The sequence below is a fragment of the Oncorhynchus mykiss genome, chromosome 7, assembly GCF_057628025.1.
Source record: "Oncorhynchus mykiss isolate SJ-2025 chromosome 7, ASM5762802v1, whole genome shotgun sequence".
Taxonomy (NCBI): domain Eukaryota; kingdom Metazoa; phylum Chordata; class Actinopteri; order Salmoniformes; family Salmonidae; genus Oncorhynchus; species Oncorhynchus mykiss.
Genome location: NC_143028.1, coordinates 60,122,777 through 60,140,642, shown reverse-complemented (window position 1 = coordinate 60,140,642; position 17,866 = coordinate 60,122,777). Strand labels below are relative to the sequence as shown.

At 43.1% G+C, this 17,866-nt stretch overlaps 2 long non-coding RNA genes across 2 annotated transcripts; one reads left to right on the top strand and one right to left on the bottom strand.

Annotated features, from left to right (window-relative positions):
• Positions 1 to 3,603: 3,603 nt before the first annotated feature.
• Positions 3,604 to 4,265, bottom strand: LOC149982624 (uncharacterized). Its single transcript, XR_016497370.1, has 3 exons — positions 4,176 to 4,265; positions 3,851 to 3,963; positions 3,604 to 3,695 (listed from the first exon to the last, which is right to left on the bottom strand). It is a non-coding gene; the product is annotated as an uncharacterized LOC149982624 (long non-coding RNA).
• Positions 4,266 to 7,016: 2,751 nt separating this feature from the next.
• LOC110528277 (uncharacterized) lies at positions 7,017 to 17,593 on the top strand. Its single transcript, XR_016497369.1, has 4 exons — positions 7,017 to 7,184; positions 8,202 to 8,307; positions 8,558 to 8,591; positions 15,206 to 17,593. It is a non-coding gene; the product is annotated as an uncharacterized LOC110528277 (long non-coding RNA).
• The last annotated feature ends 273 nt before the right edge of the window (positions 17,594 to 17,866 follow it).

Here is a 17,866-nt window from a genome sequence, read left to right as displayed (position 1 = left end):
GTTGGTGCCCCCCCCCTTGGGTTGTGCCATGGCGGAGATCTTTGTGGGCTATACTCGGCCTTGTCTCAGGATGGTAAGTTGGTGGTTGAAGATATCCCTCTAGTGGTGTGGGGGCTTTGCTTTGGCAAAATGGGTGGGGTTATATCCTTCCTGTTTGGCCCTGTCCGGGGGTGTCCTCGGATGGGGCCACAGTGTCTCCTGACCCCTCCTGTCTCAGCCTCCAGTATTTATGCTGCAGTAGTTTATGTGTCGGGGGGCTAGGGTCAGTTTGTTATATCTGGAGTACTTCTCCTGTCCTAATCGGTGTCCTGTGTGAATCTAAGTGTGTGTTCTCTAATTGTCTCTCTTTCTTTCTCTCTCTCTGAGGACCTGAGCCCTAGGACCATGCCCCAGGACTACCTGACATGATGACTCCTTGCTGTCCCCAGTCCACCTGGCCGTGCTGCTGCTCCAGTTTCAACTGTTCTGCCTTATTATTATTCGACCATGCTGGTCATTTATAAACATTTGAACATCTTGGCCATATTCTGTTATAATCTCCACCCGGCACAGCCAGAAGAGGACTGGCCACCCCACATAGCCTGGTTCCTCTCTAGGTTTCTTCCTAGGTTTTGGCCTTTCTAGGGAGTTTTTCCTAGCCACCGTGCTTCTACACCTGCATTGCTTGCTGTTTGGGGTTTTAGGCTGGGTTTCTGTACAGTACTTTGAGATATCAGCTGATGTACGAAGGGCTATATAAATACATTTGATTTGATTTGATTTGGTGTGTTTGACGTCAAAAGAAGGATGCATATGCGGAAAAGAAAATAACCTCATACCTTCTGTAAAATATGGTTCTGGATCTTTGATGTTATGGGGTTGTTTTTCTTTCACTAGTCCTGGGGCCGTTGTTACGGTCAACTGCATCATGAACTCTACCAAGTACCAGGACATTTTAGCCAAAAGAAACCTGTGGCTTGAATCGAAGAGGACAGTCCATTAGTGCAGGCCAATGGATTCAAGGATCTGGAAAGATTTTGTATGGAGTAATGGTCTACGATCCTCAGTGCCGTTATCCTCGCAAGAATAGGGAAAGTGAAAGGGGGATACCTTGTCAGTTCTACAACTGAATGCATTCAACTGAAATGTGACTTCTGCATCTCTTAATCAGAGAGGTGCGGGGGGTTGCCTTAATCGACAATCACGTCATCGGCACCTGGGGAATAGGGTGCCGGAGTATTGAAAGCAGGGGTGCCAATAACTTTGACACATTTAAAAAAAAATAATATTTTATTACTTGTTAAACAAAATATATTTCTCTGAGTAATAATAAAATAATAGAATTTGTATTATTTTTTCTTTACAATATCTGTTGCTCATCTTTATCAAGGGTGCCAATCATTTTTGACCTGACTGCAAATAAGGTGCTTTAATTTCTGTCAAAGGTAAAACAGATATGTATGAAAATACAGTTAAATAATAGGTGACATGCTGTACTGTCGACTCATATGAAACATTTGATCTCAAATCCAAAATGCTGGAGTATAGCCAAATGTAAATACTTTAGCTTTTGTAGGAAGCTGTGGTGGGACCACCTTTTGCAAGCTACCCAGAACAGATGACATACTGGTATGATTTATGGTAGTGTGGTTTCAAATAAGAGCTTTGTGGGGGGGGAAAAAAATGTTTTGCTTTATGAAAAGAAAACATTGTGTTTTTACAAAACTAAGGTGTATCTCTCCGTTCAACATTTCTTGTCTATTTTATAAAATAAATTGGTATCCAAGAAGTGTTTTGCTACAGGTTGTAGATGCTTTTGGACAGACAATGTAATTGTACCAACAAAGGGTTTAAACAAAATGTTTGTTTTTACATTGGGAGGGAGAAATGACTGCTAGAAAAAAACAATACCACACTGGTAAACAGTTCCCACCCCACATCCGAGTATCGTCCACCAGCTAAACCCTCAGGATAGAGAAACTATATCCATGATCTCTGCGCTTTAAAGGAACTTAAACTAACTTCCTGGTTAAAACACCACTTCACAAAGAGACACACCTCAGACACTACAAATGAAAACAGCTTTTAGACAAGTCTGTGTGATTGATGTTTCTTTGGAACTCCTGGGTTTGTGATGTGGAACTGGCAGAAAGAAACCTGAAACGGGCTCTACTGCTGCTCCATACACATACACACTTCCTGTGCCAGAGGCTGCTAGGTTAGTGCTACTTTGGAGCTTCTCTCCTTATTCAGAAATGTGACATACAGTATACACTCCATTATAGCTTAATGCTAAATGACTACAACTGGTTGTGACCTGTTCCTCATACATTTCAGCTGTAGTAGCCAGTGTGGATGTGAAGAGGAAACAGGTGTTGCTGATCCATCACTGGGGCCCCCAGTGGCGCAGCAGTCTAAGTCACTGCATCTCAGTGCTAGAGGCGTCACTACAGACCCTGGGTTGATTCCAGGCTGTATCACAACCGGATGTTTTTTGGAGTCCCATAGGGCGACGCACAATTAGCCCAGTGTCGTCCAGGTTAGGGTTTGGCCGGAGTAAGGAAGTCATTGTAAATTAGAATAAGTTCTTAACTGACTTGCATAGGTAAATAAAATAAAAAACAATCAAGGCTGTTGGTTTCAGATAGAGTAGTGTTGTGTGGATGTCCTGTTTCACAGTATATAAACTCAGCAAAAAAAGAAACATCCTCTCACTGTCAACTTCATTAATTTTCAGCAAACTTAACATGTGTAAATATTTGCATGAACATAACAAGATTCAACAACTGAGACATAAACTGAACAAGTTCCACAGACATGTGACTAACAGAAATGGAATAATGTGTCCCTGAACAAAGGGGGGGTCAAAATCAAAAGTAACAGTCAGTATCTGGTGTTGCCACCAGCTGCATTAAGTACTGCAGTGCATCTGCTCCTCATGGACTGCACCAGATTTGCCAGTTCTTGCGGTGAGATGTTACCCCACTCTTCCACCAAGGCACCTGCGAGTTTCCGGACATTTCTGGGGGGAATGGCCCTAGCCCTCAACCTCTGATCCAACAGGTCCCAGACGTGCTCAATGTGATTAAGATCTGGGCTCTTCGCTGGACGTGGCAGAACACTGACATTCCTGTCTTGCAGGAAATCACGCACAGAACAAGCAGCATGGCTGGTGGCATTGTCATGCTAGAAGGTCATGTCAGGATGAGCCTGCAGGAAGGGTACCACATGAGGGAGGAGGATGTCTTCCCTGTACGCACAGCGTTGAGATTGCCTGCAATGACAACAAGCTCAGTCCGATGATGCTGTGACACACCGTCCCAGACCATGATTGACCCTCCACCTCCAAATCGATCATTCCTTCGACGATAAACGCAAATCCGACCATCACCCCTGGTGAGACAAAACCACGACTCGTCAGTGAAGAGCACTTTTTCTCAGTCCTGTCTGGTCCAACGACTGGAGGTTTGTGCCCGTAGGCGACCCTGTTGGCGGTGATGTCTGGTGAGGACCTGCCTTACAACAGACCTACAAGCTCTCAGTCAGGCATCAGGGACTGCTCCGTTAGGTTACCATGGGCATCAGCGCCTGCTACGTTAGGTTACCATGGGCATCAGGACCTGCTACATTAGGTTACCATGGGCATCAGGGCCTGCTACGTTAGGTTACCATGGGCATCAGGGCTTACTGCAGGGTGTCGGGGGTGGGGCCTCTGGCTGGAACACACACAAAGCAGGTGATTAATGAGCATCAATGTAATGGAAGAGAACATACTGTACATAGACTGTCCTGGCCTTACACAGGAATATATTGTATGTGTCGTGTTACCTGTGTTTTTACAAGACATTATACAAGCCATAATGATATTTACCCCACTGACAGCAGGACAGGGTTATGGTGTCTGTGCACGAGGATTCCTTAGAACTGTGCTCAGCCTCTGCCGGGTTGTGCTTGCCCACAAGCACATGATCTTTCAGGTTCAGACTGGATGGAGGAATAAGGAAAAGCTATAGACCTAATCATTTCTCACATTGGTAAAACACAATGCTTGTTTTTCTTAACTGATATTTGTTATGAAAGTTTTGTGCTGGTCAATATCAGCAGTGTGTTTGTGTTGACTTTCTCAATGCAGTGGGCAGCAGTCATAACCCAGTTGGTAGCGATGAGGAATCCACTACGGGTATGTCTGTACTCACCATTCCTCTCATACTTCAGAGAGATCTACAGAGACAGACAAGGAAAATTATCTGTAGACTCCAGCACAGTCAACTCAGGATCACATAAATGGGCTATTAGGGCCCAAAATAGAGATATGGTCTCTTGGCCAGTAGGGGGCCTCAGACACATGTGAATAAACATATTTAAACACACAAAACACACCAGAGGGTACGAATCATTAGAGGTTTCATCAAATTACAGAAGTGTCAGATTCAGATGGCCTCCTCATCATGCCAGAAGTTGTGTATCAACATACTTTCCTTGCGGCATCAATGAACTCCAAATAGGCCAAATAAAATGTGTATTTTATAAGGTCACAGACTACGAGTGAAGTATAGTCCTATGCCACAATTTGCCACAATTTAAAACATATGCATATTTTGTAAGGTTTGAAATGTGTGAGTTGAAGAGAGAGGGGTAACAAGCGAAGTATAGTCTAACCCTAGAATAGGAGACAACAGCATATGAAGTGAGAGGGCCTTACTTGTGAGCTGGTAGAACTAATAAAGTATTTACATCATAACCCTCTGACTGTGGTATGATTTACATCAATCACCAGTATACACTCCGCATGGGCCCTCAGATCTTCAGAAAGTTCTACAGCTGCACAATTGAGAGCATTTTGGCTGGCTGCATCATTGCTTGGTATGAGGGTAGTACATAGTAGAATACTAGCGTCCTTAGCTTATTGAGCTTATTGATGAGCTTTAAGGGCACTATGGTGTTGAACGCTTAGCTTTAGTTAATGAATAGCATTCTCACATAGGTGTTCCTTTTGTGCAGGTGGGAAAGGGCAGTGTGGAGTGCAATGGAGATTGCGTCATCTGTGGATCTGTTGGGGCGGTATGCAAATTGGAGTGGGTCTAGGGTTTCTGGGATAATGGTGTTGATGTGAGCCATGACCAGTCTCCTCCTCATGGCTACAGACATGAGTGCTACGGGTCAGTAGTCATTTAGGCAGGTTACCTTAGTATTCTTGGGCACAAAGACTATGGTCTACTTGAAACATGTTGGTATTACAGACTCAGACAGGGAGAGGTTGAAAATGTCAGTGAAGACACTTTCCAGTTGGTCACTGCATGCTCGCAGTACACGTCCTGGTAATCCATCTTGCCCTGTGGCCTTGTGAATGTTGACCTGTTTAAACGTCTTACTCACAGTCTTCTGGAACAGGAATATATCTCATGCATATTTCAAGGTTATTTGCCTCAAAGCGAGCATTGAAGTATTTTACCTCGTCTGGTAGACTCATGTCACCGGGCAGCTCGTGGCTGTGCTTCCCTTTGCAGTCTGTAATGGTTTGCAAGCCCTGCCACATCCGACGAGCATCAGACCCGGTGTAGTACAATTCGATCTGCATTGACGTTTTGCCTGTTTGAGGGTTTGTTGGAAGGCATAGCGGGATTTCTTATAAGCTTCCGGGTTAGAGTCCCACTAGTTGAAAGCGGCAACTCTACCCTTTAGCACAATGCGGATGTTGCCTGTAATCCATGGCTTCTGGTTGGGGTATGTACAAACGGGGAGGAATCCCGGCAACATATTCCAGTCTGTGCTTACAAAACAGTCCTGTAGCTTAGCATCTGCTTCATCTGACCACATGTTTTATTGATCGAGTCACTGTTGCTTCCTGCTTAAATTTTTGCTTGTAAGCAGGAATCCGTAGGTTACAATTATGGTCATATTTGCCAAATGGAGGGCGAGGGAGAGCTTTGTATGTGTTTCTGTTGTGGAGTAAAGGTGGTCCAGAGTTTATTTCCCTCTGGTTGCACATTTAACATGCTGATAGAAATTTGGTAAGATAGATTTAAGTTTCCCTGCATTAAAGTCCCCGGCCACTAGGAACGCAGCCTCTGGGTGAGCGTTTTCCTGTTTGCTTATTGCAGAATACAGGTCATTGAGTGTGGTCTTAGTGCCAGCTTCCGTCTGTGGTGGTATGTAGACAGCTACGAGAAATACAGATGAAAACTCTATAGGTAGAAGTGTGGTCTACAGCTTATAATGAGATACTTTACCTCACATGAGCAAGACTTCGAGACTTCCTTAGATATCGTGCACCAGCTGTTATTTATAAAATACATAGTCCGCAGCCCCTTGTCTTACCAGACTCCACTGTTCTATCCTGCCAATACAGCGTACAACCAGCCAGCTGTATGTTGATAATGTCGTCGTTCAGCCACAACTCCATGAAGCATAAGATATTACAGTTTTGAATGTCCCATTGGTACTTTAATCTTCAGCGTAAGTCATCGATTTTATTTTCCAAAGATTGTATGTTTTCTAGCAGAATGGAAGGCAGTGCGGGTTAATTCGATTGCCTACAAATTCTCAGAAGGCAGACAGCCTTCTTCTCTGGCGTGATCTTAAATAGATGGTTGTTGAGGGATCTTTGTATTAGATGATTGTTGATGTGTTAGGTGATTGTTGAGGGATATTTGTAATAGCTGGTTGTGTTTTAGGAGACCTGCCATAAGAAGGGTCTGGACTCTGATGATGCTGTTTATGAGCTGACAAACACACACGCACACACACGGTTGCTCTGTAAACTATGTTATGCCAGCAGCAGATAGCACTTACAGAATGACATTGGTGTAAAAATAAAAGTCCTAATGCAAACGCACCTTAAGGATTTGGAATGTGCTTTTCGGTAAACATTTTGGTTGAGACATATTCTCCAATAACGATGTATTTCTATTAGAACAAAAGATTTCCATAAAACATATATTTGAACGTTTTGTTTATATTTCCATATTCAATTAAACAACATTTATTTTGTAGATTAATCCACAGGTTCATTTAAATTTGCTGGCGTAACAGTTGACAAATCACGCGATTTAGTAGGCTACAAGCATTTCGCTGCGCGAGGCGCTGGGGGGCAAGAGCAGCAGACTGGATGGAGCCAGACAGTCCGTGTGCTAGAAGCAGTTGACAATATTCGGACGCTTATCCAGAGAAGAATTAGGCTACAAATCTACATCTGTGTTCAAGAGGTATTGTGCTATTTGTGTTATTGTATGTTTGGCCTCACTGTTATGTTTATATATGTGATAGTATTGTGCCTATTCCAGAGGCTGTGTAGTAGGTGAGAGATAATGCCTGCACACATGCGCATCAAAAAAAGCCTTTGCTTTTTCGCTTTAAAGGTACAGTCTGCAATATTTACAGCTGTTCAATGGTCATTTCAATGAGTGATACACCCATTGATGATTCTTCAAGAAAATAAATTAATCATTATTACTTGTCTTGCCCCATCATAACCCAGAATATAGATACAAAATAAAGATTGTTTAATGTTTATAAACAATGTTTATAAACAATGCTGACTTGCCTAGTTAAATAAATACAAATAAATATAGTTTCAACATAATAAAGTATAATTTCGAGCTCATGGACTGTCAGTCTGTGTATCCATAGCTTCATCTGAACGTGAAAATTGTTATGTTTCTCCAGCCCCATCCCTCCGCTTTAAATAACCAAGTGGCTGTCTGGTTTTAGGCTGGGAGGAAAAATTGTGGCTTTAATCCTACTGACTCACTTAGCAGAATATTCACTCATTTAGTGGCAATTCACCATTAAGCAAAACATCACTCAAAGTCAAATGCATGCTTGACTGGACTAGCTTTCCACTTTTCTGTCCTATGAACTGCTTGGTTGGATTTACAGTGTGTTTTGAGTCAATCCAACCAAGGAATTCATAGGACAGAAAAGTGGAAAGCTTGTCCAGTCAAGCATGCATTTGACTTGCTGAAGAGGAGACTTCAGTCAGAAACCCCTACATGCAACAACTGAACTGAACACAGCTCTGCAAAGTAAAGCGTAAGAACTGCATATCATGACATACCTAAAAATGAAGATATCAAGTTTGGTGATGGCAATGGGTTACAGCCTTGCAGTCTCAATGTACTTATTTAAGCCTGCTTTGTAAACACAGCCTTGAGATGGCAGTATGGTGTAGAGACGAGAGAGACCCAAGCTGACAGTGACTCAGACCTTTGGAATTGTCTCAGGTGGATGCCCAGGCCAGTCCTGCAAGGGTGATAGGCTTGGGAAGACTCCTGCTGTGATGCAGCAGCAGCAACAGCAGCAGAAACACCCCCTCTGCTGATCCAGACGGTTCGTTCTGCTGCCTCTGGACAACTGGCATGCTTCTGTCTGCCCTCTTGGCCAATAAGACATTCAGAGAGAAGGGGTGGTTTGTTGTTGTTTTGAAAGTGGTGCTTACTTTGGTGTACTATGTCATCTATTTAGTATGATACAGTATGTTTTGTTCTGCAAAAAAAAGTAATCATATGTTTGCAATTTGTTCTATATGTTACAAATCTGTTGCGCTTAAAATCCCGGACTGCTTCTTTTTTTTTGACAGGGGCTCTAATGGTTGTCAAACCACAAGGATATGAGTGAGTAGTGTGCTTATTCTTGGTTTCTGCTCATGTGTCCGATTCGAAGTCTCCAAGGGTGAATGAATCCTAATTGTATTTCCTTGAATCCTTGTCTCCTCTCTCCATTCCTCCTTCTCAAAATGCATCGGAGGAGAACATCTGAGCGGAGGAACCTCGTATGTTCTCCTCCAATGTGTTTTGTGGATGCGAAGACAGAGGAGAGAGGAATCAAATACATTCCACTGAGATCAACCCAAGTCTCTAAGCTACCATGATTGATTAAGTGGACGTCCTTGTATCCATCAAAACCATTGAGTGACAGTTTGTTTGGGGTTCATATTGGGCAAGAGGATAAGCTGGTCTTGTAATACTCAGATGTATTTTTCTACAGACATGATACTATGTGTCATCGTAGAGAATGTCATCTGTTCAATGCGCTTTCTTAATAAAAAATACAATGAGCTGACTATTGTATTTACATCGCTTTCAATGACATTGATCAATGATGCAGTCAAAGTAAGAGGTCCAGAATCACTGTTAATTGCCTCGGCATAGAATGGAAATAAACGTTATGGACCAGTTGCCCTTTTCTATCGAAGGAAGTTAATGCAATGTCAGTGCAGATTATTATTTATTGCCCGCTCTACAGGCGGCTATACCTGTCTGCTAATACAGGACTAGTAAAGGCCCAGTGCACTTCACACCCAGTGAAAATGAAAACATTTATTTGTATAGTACCAGTCAAATGCCAAGTTGTGCAAAGCTGTCATCAAGGCAAAGGGTGGCTACTTTGAAGAATCAAAAATATAAAATATATTTTGATTTGTTTAACACTTTTTTGGTTACTACATGATTCCATGTGTTATTTCATGGTTTTGATGTTTTCACTACCATCCTACAATGTATGAAATAGTACAAATAAATAAAAACCCTGGAATGAGGAGGTGTGTCCAAACTTTTGACTGGCACTGTATATACAGTGCCTTGCGAAAGTATTCGGCCCCCTTGAACTTTGCGACCTTTTGCCACATTTCAGGCTTCAAACATAAAGATATAAAACTGTATTTTTTTGTGAAGAATCAACAACAAGTGGGACACAATCATGAAGTGGAACGACATTTATTGGATATTTGAAACTTTTTTAACAAATCAAAAACTGAAAAATTGGGCGTGCAAAATTATTCAGCCCCTTTACTTTCAATGCAGCAAACTCTCTCCAGAAGTTCAGTGAGGATCTCTGAATGATCCAATGTTGACCTAAATGACTAATGATGATAAATACAATCCACCTGTGTGTAATCAAGTCTCCGTATAAATGCACCTGCACTGTGATAGTCTCAGAGGTCCGTTAAAAGCGCAGAGAGCATCATGAAGAACAAGGAACATACCAGGCAGGTCCGAGATACTGTTGTGAAGAAGTTTAAAGCCGGATTTGGATACAAAAAGATTTCCCAAGCTTTAAACATCCCAAGGAGCACTGTGCAAGCGATAATATTGAAATGGAAGGAGTATCAGACCACTGCAAATCTACCAAGACCTGGTCGTCCCTCTAAACTTTCAGCTCATACAAGGAGAAGACTGATCAGAGATGCAACCAAGAGGCCCACGATCACTCTGGATGAACTGCAGAGATCTACAGCTGAGGTGGGAGACTCTGTCCATAGGACAACAATCAGTCGTATATTGCACAAATCTGGCCTTTATGGAAGAGTGGCAAGAAGAAAGCCATTTCTCAAAGATATCCATAAAAAGTGTTGTTTAAAGTTTGCCACAAGCCACCTGGGAGACACACCAAACATGTGGAAGAAGGTGCTCTGGTCAGATGAAACCAAAATTGAACTTTTTGGCAACAATGCAAAACGTTATGTTTGGCGTAAAAGCAACACAGCTCATCACCCTGAACACACCATCCCCACTGTCAAACATGGTGGTGGCAGCATCATGGTTTGGGCCTGCTTTTCTTCAGCAGGGACAGGGAAGATGGTTAAAATTGATGGGAAGATGGATGGAGCCAAATACAGGACCATTCTGGAAGAAAACCTGATGGAGTCTGCAAAAGACCTGAGACTGGGACGGAGATTTGTCTTCCAACAAGACAATGATCCAAAGCATAAAGCAAAATCTACAATGGAATGGTTCAAAAATAAACATATCCAGGTGTTAGAATGGCCAAGTCAAAGTCCAGACCTGAATCCAATCGAGAATCTGTGGAAAGAACTGAAAACTGCTGTTCACAAATGCTCTCCATCCAACCTCACTGAGCTCGAGCTGTAGTGCAAGGAGGAATGGGAAAAAATGTCAGTCTCTCGATGTGCAAAACTGATAGAGACATACCCCAAGCGACTTACAGCTGTAATCGCAGCAAAAGGTGGCGCTACAAAGTATTAACTTAAGGGGGCTGAATAATTTTGCACGCCCAATTTTTCAGTTTTTGATTTATTTGTTAAAAAAGTTTGAAATATCCAATAAATGTCGTTCCACTTCATGATTGTGTCCCACTTGTTGATTCTTCACAAAAAAATACAGTTTCATATCTTTATGTTTGAAGCCTGAAATGTGGCAAAAGGTGGCAAAGTTCAAGGGGGCCGAATACTTTCGCAAGGCACTGTATATATATTTTTTAAATAATCTGTTTTTTCAGGGGGTGCTGCAACACCCTCAGCTCCCCTACCTCCCGTGGCTATGCCATTAAGGACACATGCTTTGTGTTGCTCAACATTTTGACAATGCATACTGCTATCATATTATACAGTGTATTTGGAAAGTTTTCATACCCCTTGACTTTTTACACATTTTGTTATGTTACAGCCTTATTCTAAAATAGATTACATTTTTTTTTGCCTTTATCAATCTACACACAATACCCCATAATAGATAATGACAAAGCAAAAACAGGTTTTTAGATTTTTTTTGCAAATGTGTGAAAAATAACAAAATTAAATATTACGTTTACATACGTATTCAGACCCTTTACTCAGTACTTTGTTGAAGCACATTTGGCAGCGATTACAGCCTTGTGTCTTTTTGGGTATGACGCTACAAGCTTGGCACACTTGTACTTGGTTTCTCCCATTCTTCCCTGCAGATCCTCTCAAGCGCTGTCAGGTTGAATGAGGAACGTTGCTGCACAGTTTTTTTCAGTCTTTCCAAAGATGTCTGATTGGGTCCAGTCTATGGCCACGCAAGGACATTCAGAGACCTGTCCCGAAGCCACTCTTGCATTGTCTTGGCTGTGTGCTTAGGGCCGTTCTCCTGTTGGAAGGTGAACCTTCGCTTCAGTCTGAGGTCCTGAGCGCTCTGGAACAGGTTTGCATCATGGATCTCTCTGTATTCTGCTCCCTTCATCTTTCCCGCTCCTGACTAGTCTCCCAGTCCCTGCCGCTGAAAAACATCCCCATAACATGATGCTGCCTCCACCATTCTTCACCGTAGGGATGGTGCCAGGTTTCCTCCAGACGTGACGCTTAGCATTCAGGCCAAAGAGTTCAATCTTGGTTTCATCAGACCAAAGAATTTTGTTTCTCATGGTCTGAGAGTCCTTAAGGTGCCTTTTGGCAAACTTCAAGCGGGCTGTCATGAGCCTTTTACTGAGGAGTGGCTTCTGTCTGGCCAATCTACCATAAAGGCCTGATTGGTGGAGTGCTCCAGAGGTGGTTGCCCTTCTGAAAGGTTCTCCCATCTCCACAGAGGAACTCTGGAGCTCTGTCAGAGTGTTCACTGGGTTATTGGTCACCTCCCTGACCATGGCCATTCTCCCCCGATTGATCAGTTTGGCCGGGTGGCCAGCTCTAGGAAGAGTCTTGTTGGTTCCAAACTTCTTCCATTTAAGAATGATGGAGGCCACTGTGTTTATGGGGACCTTCAATGCTGCAGAAATGTTTTGGCACACTTCCCCAGATCTGTGTCTTGACACAATCCTGTCTCTGAACTCTACGGACAATTCCTTCGACCTCATGGCTCATGGTTTTTTCTCTGACATGCACTTTCAACTGTGGGACCTTATACAGACAGGTGTGTGCCTTTCCAAATCATGTCCAATTAATTGAGTTTACCACAGGTGGACTCCAGTCAAGTTGTAGAAATCTCAAGGATGATCAATGGAAACAGGATGCACCTGAGTTCAATTTTGAGTCTCATAGCAAAGGGTCTGAATACTTAGTTAAATAAGGTATTTTTGTTTTTTATTTTTAATACATTTTCAAAAATGTCTATACCTGTTTTCGCTTTGTCATTATAAAGTAGTGTGTGTAGATTGATGAGGATTTGTATTTATTTCATCCATTTTAGAAAAAGGCTGTAACGTAACAAAATGTGGAAAAAGTAAAATGGTCTGAATACTTTCCTAATGCACTGTATACTTCCAAACCCAGCTATGTTTCCTCTCTCTGACCTACAATCCACAGTTCTGAGGCAATGTGTTCTCCATACTACCCCCGGGATCTACAAGACATTTGTTATTTGTCCTTTTGAAGCTCAACTTTTAGCAATAACAAAATGGAAGTCAAGCTTAGTACGAGGGTTTCATAACAAATAGAACAGCTGCCTTGTGTCCCCTCTGTTAACATTAGTGTTACTCTTACACAATTTAAGTGGTAATACATCATTCACAAATGTTCTAAAAAAAATAATGCATAAGTATTAAATAAGTAATAATTGGGCCTCCCGAGTGGTGCTGCAGTGTTGCGTCGTCTCCACAGCCTGGGGTTCGATCCCAGGCTCTGTCACAACCGGCCGTGACTGGGAATCCCATAGGGTGGCGCACAATTGACCCAGTGTCATCCGGGTTAGGGGAGGGCTTGGCCGGGGGGGCTTTACTTGGCTCATTGTACTCTAGCGACTCCTTGTGGCGGGCCAGGTGCTTGCAGGCTGACTTTTTCGTCAGTTGAACAGTGTTTCCTCAGACACATTGGTGCTTCTGGGTTAAGCGAGCAGGTGTTAAGAAGCTCGGTTTGGCGGGTCATGTTTCAGAGGATGCATGACTCGACCTTCGCCTCTCCCGAGCCTGTTGGGGAGTTGTAACGATGAGATTGGATCGCAATTGGATATCACGAAATTGGGGAGAAAAATGGGTAAAATATATATTTTTTAATTGTAATAAGTAATGCATTGCCCTCTACTAGAAGAACCAAAAACGTAACATATTCCTAGTCCTGGGAACCCACACTATGTGCAGGAATTTATTCCAGCCCATGATTAAAACAACACACTCATCTAATCGACTAATCATCAAGCCCTTGATTATTAAAGTCAGGTGTGTTAATACTTGGCTGGAACAAAAGCTTGCACGTCCTTTGAGTCTCCAGCACCAGGATTGAAGAACACGGTTCTGCCCTCTCTCTGCTGGGAGATGCTTGCTCTTACTCACCAGCTCTTGGTATCACCAGCTCTTGTGTACCACTTCTTTGGAAAGGAGTCTTTCCTTCCTGCCCATGCGCTGGCAGACGATGTGCCTATCTGCTGTGCACGTGCTTCCCACGTTCAGGCTGACAAACACAGCTGACTCTGATCTCAAGGCTGCCTGCCCAGGTTTTCTGAGGTGTCTATTTATGTGTATATTTATCTCCCAGGAAATTATGTTGCCCTCATCTGTCATATGAATCACTAGAATCTCATCCTTTATAGGCCAGGTTTATGTGTGTGTGTGTGCATGCACGTGTTTGTGCATGTGTGCATGCAACAGACTGTCTTTTTCCCTTCCCCTTAGCGGTGAACCCCAAAATAATATGCTATTTGGCCATCCTCCATGCCAAGAGCCAAGCTGAAAGTCATTGTGTGGTGTGACAGGAGCCTTTGTAAAAATACAGCTCATTGTGCCATGTAGACCCCCACCTCCCCCTTCCATAGACCTCTGTGTAATTATGAACACTCTGTTCTCCTCTCCACGGTTCATATCACTTCTGACATCTTCTGGCATTGATTGCCCCTCCCTGGCCTTCTCTCCCGTTGGAAGAGGATTTGGAGAGGCCTAAAGTTCTGTCTCGCCTTCTTCATCACTCTCTGCAGTGGTGTGGTGATTGGGCAGAGAGAGTGGGAGAGTTGAGAGAGAATTCTAGATACATCTATATCCATAACCACATCCACAGCCTATAAGCCAAAATGAACCCTCTACCAACCGGAATGACCCCCCCCCCCCCCCCCCCCCCCCCCCCAATGTGATTACTGCAGCTGCTCTCCTCTGTTACTGACAAACAAACAAACACACACACACACATATGTCATATGCTCCGAATACAACTGGTGTAGACTTCACTGTGAAATGCTTGCTTACGAGCCCTTCCCAACAATGCAGAGTTTAAAAATACAACTAATATAGTAACAGGGGAATAAAATAAAATAGAAAAGAATGGAGCTATATACAGGGAGTACCAGTACCAGATGAATGTGCAGAGGTATTTGAGGTAGATATTATGTACATGACGGCAGGGTAAAGCATTTTGTGCATCAAGAGTTCTGAAAGAGTAACTCTTCTGACATGCTGTGCCAACCCTACCCCTTAACCTAACCTTCAATTCTGAAATTCAACATTGGCTTGTGTTGGCTTCTAACCCCCTTCTCCAGACAATTTGTTTAGATGAACCTTTGTGAAATTCCTCCCTCCCCTTCTAACCTTTCTCATTTGTTTTCCATTGCAGGGGTGGGGTAACCGCTGAAGCAAACTGGCAGAGACCAGTCCAGATCACGTCTAGCCTGCGCTACCATCACTGTGGACCATCATCATGGAGAGTCAGCGGCATCTTTTTGACCCTTGGGGTCACGATCGCCGGGCCCTGATTGGCCCTGAGACAAAGCAGGGACAGTGTTGAAGACTCACTCCAGAGAAAATAGAAAGAGAGCGAGAGATTTGAAAACTATAGCACAGTCAATCTCTCCAATACAGTGCTGTATCACTGGAACACATTTTACTTTTGTTTAAGTAAATTGAGGGTTGAATTTTAATTTCCCCCCAAAATGAAAGCACATACTCCTCCTACCTGGGACTGATAGTACCATAATGCATGGATGACATCTGTCCAGCATAAGTATCACAACATCGAGAGCTCTGAGCCCTCACATTTTAAATCATCCTAGTTGGTGCCAGTTTACCCACCCATAGATATCAGAATACATTCACACCATATACTCTTTTATTCTGAGACTATTTCACATTGCACAGGTGGACTATGGAGCAAGTCTGATCACTATAAACAGTCAAACAGAGAGCCACTCTAGTGTTGCGTGACTCGGGTTCTGTTTGGTTTGTGTCATGGAGTCTGAGGAGAGCCTGGGACTGTCGACTGCAGCTGTGGTGGCCATCACCTGCAATGCCTTGGTGGCCATCCTCCTCCTCGTCCTCTTCCTCATTCTCTACAAGGCCTGTAAGGTGCCCTCCAGCCAGGAGAGGGTACCTGTGCTGGCGGTTCCTACTGGGCAGACGCAACAGAGCAGCGAACACAAGTACTTGCTGACTTCATGACTGGTAGCCAGAGAGAGAGAGTGAGCACCACAGTGTATACATAGGTCTCAGGGAGGTACTGTATAGTAGAGGAGTAGACCGATCCCAGGTGTGTTTATTAGGGCTGGGACGATACCAGTATCGCGATACTAGTTAGTATTGTGGCAAGGAAACAAAGCACAAAGCGGATGTCACTTCTGTTGGAAAACCGCCCTAATATTGGAAACAAACATCATTATGTTGTCATCCAGAGTCATATTTATTATCCAAGCTATAGCACACACTATTTTACGTATAGCAGGTTTTTAAAGGACCACAGAGTTTGGTCTGCTTCGTGTTTTCATTTTTGCCATTACAAAAATATTGCGATACCGATATCATTCCGGCCCTACTTTTTATACTGCCTTGCAAGGCTAGTAGGAAGAGCCAGAAGACAAGGATCCCTCTTTGAAGACAAGGACCCCTCAAAGCAAGGATCAAAGTATCACTGTTCCTCTGACAACCAGCAGCTGAATGAATGGAACAACCTGTAACAGTTTATTATGGGACAAGTTGCCGTTATAAACTCTACTTTTATATTGTGTCCTATGACCTTCCTGGTCCCTGTTGGAACGGATATACATGAAGGAATGCAGGCATGAATGTGTTGCACACACACACACAAACAACCCCATGAGGTGAAAGACACATGGTCTACCAATAGGTTTGGTTAATTCATGGAGTCAGAGAGGCTAGAACGTTGAGTGTCTGAGGACTGGACTGATCCGTTCTCTGAGGCTTCTAAATTTAGCTTCTCATATCAGACACATTTTCTCGGGAAGAAAAGCAAGCCTGTGTGTATTGGCAGTAACCACGGCAGTGGCCTGTATTTGAAGCATAGTGAGTGTTATGTATGGAGCTGAGAGGCTTCGCTCGCTTTGTCCTCTTAAATATGGTCCTCAGTACTAGCCTGCTTTGGCACATTGTCAAAGACAGCCCACACATTTTAGTGGGAGAGCACTCCCACAATTCCCAGCCTAGCCAAGGCATTATACATATTGTGATGGATATGAAAAGACACTATCAGAAAATCCCCGAAAGTGAACTTGAATAATGTGAAGTAAATGAATCACAGTAAGGGGGCGAGGGCCCTGTACACATGCACTGACATCAAAGAGCTTGAGGTCCAGGCTACTGGTTGAAGTAGCAGAGTTGTGGGTGCTTGCTTTTGATTTGATTTGAGCCATAGTCAGTCAGTATAGTGGCGGCCACTTCAGTGAAGGGCAAGATCGTTAAGAGAGAGTGATGGGCAACTTTAGAAAACATAGGCAAAATAATGAGTGGAGTGGCTCACATTCAAGTTCTTCCCGTAGGTGTGTGCAAATAATGGCCATTTCAAAAGTTTAATTCAATATTCAATGGTTGCTAAGTGTTCAACCAAAGCATCATAACTGTAATAAATGTTTGTTTTGTTTATTGCTGAGCCCTAAGAGCAGACAATGGATATTATGTGACTTGTTCTGGTGAGGACAATAGCATCTCTTTCTCTTCACAACAGAGAGAACATGGAATGATGAATACTTTAATAAATATTTCCAAACAAACTGAACAACAATTTCTTCCTAAAAATAATTTCACATAAAAGCTGTGGATCTGCTGCATTAGGTAAAGGAGACTTTGCTGGTTGCATACTGACTATTTTACAGTTTATATGTTTAGTATAGTGCACAGTGCAAGTGTGAGAAAGACAGTAGGCTAGATAGTTGATAGCACATAGATTCAATAGACTGTACAGTACCGGTACTTAAACTTGGGAACAGTAGCTTTATAGTATGTAGCTTTAGAAGACAGTTGTAATAAGGCATGAGTGGTGGTGGGTTTA